Raw genomic sequence first — 6,109 nt, forward strand, 5'->3', positions numbered from 1 at the left:
GATGCCAGAACTGGCTTGCTCGGGTCACAGCAACAGACTGGCTTTGGGAACCTCTGTTTCAGTGACTCAGGAGAAGAAGGAAAGGTTTGGAAGAGAGGGGAGGGGAGGTTTGTGAGTAGAAGGAAAAAAAAGTGGAAGATGATCATAACTGAGTAACAAAAGCCATTGGAAAACTCAATCCTACTACACTAGGGACCTAAGCATGCAAGGTCAGCCATTGTCTCTGTTTCAGTGAGAAGAGGGGATAGGAAGGATTCCGATCCTGCCCTTTAATTCCTTTATCAGTAGTCTCCCGTTCCCTAAAATCAAAGCACCCTTGACTGACCCGGAAAATGCAGATATGCTTAGCTGAAAAATGCAGGTGCAACCCACCACTCCCTTTCCACTGCCTCAACATCCACCCCCCCTACCCACCCACCTGAAAGTCTCAGAGAGGACTAAAAATAGCCATATATTTGTTCTCTCTTCCCTCTAAAAGTCCTTCTTTACTCATCTTCATTTCCTGTGCTCCAAGTGATCAAAAGGTTTCACCCATTTTTACAATTTTTTAATTGAGGTATAGCTGATTTAGAATATCATATGAATTTCAGGTGTACAACATAAAGATTCACAATTTTTGAAGATTATGCATCATTTATAGTTATTATTAAATATTGGCTATATTCCCGGTGCTATACAGTGTATTCTTGTAGCTTATTCAATTTATACATAGTTGCTTGTATCTCTTAATCCCCTAACCCTATCTTGCTCCTTCCCCTTCCCTCTCCCCACTGGTAACCACTAGTTTGTTCTCTATATCTTTGAGTCTGTTTCTTTTGTTATATTCACCAGTTTATTTTTTAGGTTTCATATATAAGTGATATCATACAACATTTGTCTTTCTCTCCGACTTACTTCACTTAGTACAATATCCTCCAAGTCCATCCATGTTGTTACAACCGACAAAATTTGCAGAGGTTTAGCTATTGTACTAAGGACATTAGCCAAAAAAAAAGTATAGGTTTCCTGATGGACATTTCTAGATTTGTAAATGAGAAGATAAGGTGAAAAATCAGAAAGTTCAGTATGGGGAGCGAAAATGCACAATGAAAGATGGTTAAAAGCACAGATGTAAGTATTAACCCTAGGGCCATGAAGCCTCAGGGATCTAAGGATTGTCTCTTCTTCCTTTCAGAGCAAAGAAAACTGGAGCTCCCCAAAGGAAGACTAACTCAGACTCAGTTTGTAAGGCTGTGTTCATATACACAGAGAACTGACCTACAGAAAAAGGGATTGCTGGCCCTGCTCAGGTTCCTAAAGCAGCACTAGCCAAAGTCTGCACTGCAGAAAGGGTCCTCACAAAAAGGGTCTTATGTCCCAGTGAGTGATGGAGACACTATGCCTGTATCACCCCTTGAAGATATACCATGCCCTTTGATATATTACAATAGTAAGAGGCTCTGTAGAAAAGTAGCCTGCCTAACAGAGTTTAACCCAGCATTCCCCAAAATTATCAAAATATTTACTTGCTTGGGAAGCAATGAACATAGTGGTTGGGAGTAGAAAAACATAAAGAAGTGTATCTGTGTGACCTTGGATGAGTTACTTAACCTCTCAAAGCCTTAATTTCATCATCTGTAAAATCCTAATAGTAATGATGAGGAAATGCGAGTGAAGTTTGCAGGGTAGTTTCTGACACCATAAAGAATCCTCAACATTACTTAATATGTCACACGTAACTCTTATTTGCACTTCTCAGAATTGTTGAACATATCTTGGGAAATTCTGGCCTTGTTAATGGACTGACTAATTGATGCTAAGAGAATAGATTTACCCCCACCTTTTTTTCTCAGAGTTTTAACTTAGGAAGTTGCTTCTTTCTGGAGATATGATTTGACCTTCCACATTTCTGAACTGATGAAGTTTATGTAGTTAAACTTCTCTAACTAACAATAAGTTATGAATTATTAGTACTTGGCTGACAGTAAGATGACCATGTAATTCATATATGCTGGGACAACTTTGAGAGCAAAAGGAGGTACCATTGATGGTCAGAACAACAGCTGTAAATAGGATCTGGCCCAGGCAAAATAAGAGACCTCATCACTTTAATGAATAATCTGGAATCATAGACCAATTTTGGAAATCAGGTGACCTGAATTTCTAGGAATCTGCCAGTTGCTGAGTGAAATTTAGCGGCTGTGTAATTGAGTAGAAACCCAACTGCCCGAAGTCACCAGGCTTCAAATTTCTTTAGGGTAAGAATTCTTTCCACACTGAGTCTCTACTATTCAGTGTGTAGTAGATACTCAATATTTTTTAAAATTCACTTAGCATTTAGTTCAACAGATATTTATTAAGCACCTGCTGTATGCAAGATGAGCTTCCCTGGGGTCAGTGGAATCTACCTGCCAATGCAGGAGACACGGGTTCAATCCCTGGGTTAGGAAGATCCTCTGGAGAAGGAAATAGCAACCCATTTCATTATTCTTCCTGGGAAATCCCATGGACAGAGGATCCTGGCGGGCTGTAGTCCATGGGATCGCAAAAAGAGTCAAACAGGACTTGGCACATAAACAACAGTAACGATATGCCAGATACTGTTCTAGGGACTGTAGATATAAAAGTAAACAAGCCAGCCTGCCTGCTGCTCTTACATACACATATGCCAGACAAAAGATAAACAATAAAGAAGTAAGCAAGTGCACAAATAAGAATGACTGCACTAAGCTCTATGAAGACTAAACGGGATGGTGTGATGAAGCCTAGGAAGGTGGGGATCAAACCCAGAGGCCTGGCAACACCTCTCTAACGAGCTTAAGTCGTCAATGGTGAGAACAAATCAGCTATGAGAAGGGGACAGATAGTGAAAAAGTTACATGCAGGGAAAGAAATGGGCAGGTGGAAGGAACAGAAGGAAGGCTGGAGTCAGTGGGCCCATTGAAGGAGGAAGAAAATAGACAGGATCATAAAATTTGGATTTCATCCTAAGGAAAATAGATAGTCAGATACAGGAGAGTGTGAAGCAGGGTAATGACTTGATTATTTGAATGAATGAATGAATGGCTCCAGTTCTAAATTTTCACCTCTCCTTCCACTAACTATGAAACTTTGATGAAACTGCTTATCTTCAATGAGATTTTCAGATCTAAATGAAACCTAAAGTCCTTCATGTGGTAAGTCACTTCAGTCGTGTCCAACTCGGCGACCCTATGGACTGCAGCCTGCCAGGCTCCTCTGTCCCTGGGATTCCCCAGGCAAGAATACTGGAGTGGGTTGCCATGCCCTCCTCCAGGGGATCTTCCTGACCCAGGGATTGAACCTATGTTTCTTTATGATTCTCGCATTACAGGCAGGTTCTTTACCACTAGAGCCACCTAAAGTCCTAGGAAAGACTAAAGTTTTCAGATCAGATCAGATCAGTCGCTCAGTCGTGTCCGACTCTTTGCAACCCCATGAATCGCAGCACGCCAGGCCTCCCTGTCCATCACCAACTCCCGGAGTTCACTCAGACTCACATCCATCGAGTCAGTGATGCCATCCAGCCATCTCATCCTCTGTCGTCCCCTTCTCCTCCTGCCCCCAATCCCTCCCAGCATCAGAGTCTTTTCCAATGAGTCAACTCTGAGCATAAGGTGGCCAAAGTACTGGAGTTTCAGCTTTAGCATCTTTCCCTCCAAAGAAATCCCAGGGCTGATCTCCTTCAGAATGGACTGGTTGGATCTCCTTGCAGTCCAAGGGACTCTCAAGAGTCTTCTCCAACACCACAGTTCAAAAGCATCAATTCTTCGGCACTCAGCCTTCTTCACAGTCCAACTCTCACATCCATACATGACCACAGGAAAAACCATAGCTTTGACTAGACGAACCTTTGTTGGCAAAGTAATGTCTGTTTTTGAATATGCTCTCTAGGTTGGTCATAACTTTCCTTCCAAGGAGTAAGCGTCTTTTAATTTCATGGCTGCAGTCACCATCTGTAGTGATTTTGGAGCCCAGAAAAATAAAGTCTGACACTGTTTCCACTGTTTCCCCATCTATTTCCCATGAAGTGATGGGACCAGATGCCACGATCTTCGTTTTCTGAATGTTGAGCCTTAAGCCAACTTTTTCAATCTCCACTTTCACCTTCATCAAGAGGCTTTTTAGTTCCTCTTCACTTTCTGCCATAAGGGTGGTGTCATCTGCATATCTGAGGTTATTGATATTTCTCCCGGCAATCTTAATTCCAGCTTGTGTTTCTTCCAGTCCAGCGTTTCTCATGATGTACTCTGCATATAAGTTAAATAAAGAGGGTGACAATATATAGCCTTGACGAACTCCTTTTCCTATTTGGAACCAGTCTGTTGTTCCATGTCCAGTTCTAACTGTTGCTTCCTGACCTGCATACAGATTTCTCAAGAGGCAGGTCAGGTGGTCTGGTATTCCCATCTCTTTCAGAATTTTCCACAGTTTATTGTGATCCACACAGTCAAAGGCTTTGGCAGTCCTAGGAAAGACTAAAGTTTTAGCCTGCAATGAAAGGTTTTCCCTAAGGAAAGCACTCATTTGGAAGACATGTAGCCCCATCTAGGGAATCATGAATTACCTAATGTCCTGTCTTTTGTTATTTTTCTTGTTTCCTATTACTCTTTCCTTTCTCTAATTAACCCCTAAGTTCAAGAGAAGAGAAAAAATAGCAAACGTTTCAATATGGATTGGTTAATATTCAATACGTCATGAACATTCAGCATTCAGTTGCCCTAAGAAGTTTGAACTTAAGAATTCTTTCCTCTCTGGTGAACTCTTTACATATTACACAGAAGCAGCCCCTCTCATACTACATCCCATCTAACACAAAAAGGGTGGATTCCAGGCCTGGAGAGAGGGCTAATTGAGAGAGAATAGCCATCTAGGCATGGCATAGACCTGATAAACAACAATAGCTCTGTGTTCTTTCTATAAGCACTGGACTACAAGTCAGGACACTGGCTTTTAGCCCCGGCTAAATGAACGCACTGTCTGACCTTGAGCAAACACTGAATTTTTTTCCTTAGTTTCTCCCTACAAGGCGATGATATTATCTGCCTCCTTTAAGTCCCGCAAGAAGGCTGCTAAGAAACTCACATGCTCTCTACTTTTGAACATTCTTCTTTAGAAACACATCAGGCAACCCCTCTGCCTCCCTATTCAGATTCAGTGTATTTATGGAGATCTGAGCTCACAGTGGAATATTGTAAAGGCATAATCCTAATTGTTTATTCATGGTTGTCTGCCTTTCCTAAGACTCCAGAAGAAGTGTTTGAAGGAGCAAGTATGTCCTGAGGAGGAAGCCCCGGTCTTTTACAGGCATCAACAGAGTCAAGAGATGACTTAAGAACAAGAAAACGTTCAGGATGTCTTCAGAGATATTATGTCAGAAAATATGAGTATGGCTCATAGGCATTCTGTTTGAGAATTTTGAACGATGGTGGATACGAAGTAGCTTCAGATACATGAAGTTTAATATAAAATAATAGCAGGGTGTAAAAATTGTGAGCTGCTCTGTACTGAAGGGTGCCACTTTCACAACTGTCCCTTTTTGGAGATGGTCACTCAGCTAGTCTTATGTTAGTCAGTTCAGTCTCTCAGTCATGTCCGACTTCTTGCGACCCCATGAATCGCAGCACGCCAGGCCTCCCTGTCCATCACCAACTCCCGGAGTTCACTCAGACTCACGTCCATCGAGTCAGTGATGCCATCCAGCCTTCTCATCCTCTGTCATCCCCTTCTCCTCCTGCCCCAATCCCTCCCAGCATCAGAGTCTTTTCGAATGAGTCAACTCTGAGCATGAGGTGGCCAAAGCACTGGAGTTTCAGCTTTAGCATCATTCCTTCCAAAGAACACCCAGGGCTGATCTCCTTTAGAATGGACTGGTTGGATCTCTCAGCAGTCCAAGGGACTCTCAAGAGTCTTTTCCAACACCACAGTTCAAAAGCATCAATTCTGTGCTCAGCTTTCTCACAGTCCAACTCTCACATCCATACATGACCACTGGAAAATCCATAGCCTTGACTAGACGGACCTTTGTTGGCAAAGTAATGTCTCTGCTTTTCAATATGTTGTCTAGGTTGGTCATAACTTTTCTTCCAAGGAGTAAGCGTCTTTTAATTTC

The sequence above is a fragment of the Bison bison genome, unplaced genomic scaffold (assembly GCF_000754665.1).
Source record: "Bison bison bison isolate TAMUID 2011002044 unplaced genomic scaffold, Bison_UMD1.0 scf7180017864139, whole genome shotgun sequence".
Taxonomy (NCBI): Eukaryota; Metazoa; Chordata; class Mammalia; order Artiodactyla; family Bovidae; genus Bison; species Bison bison.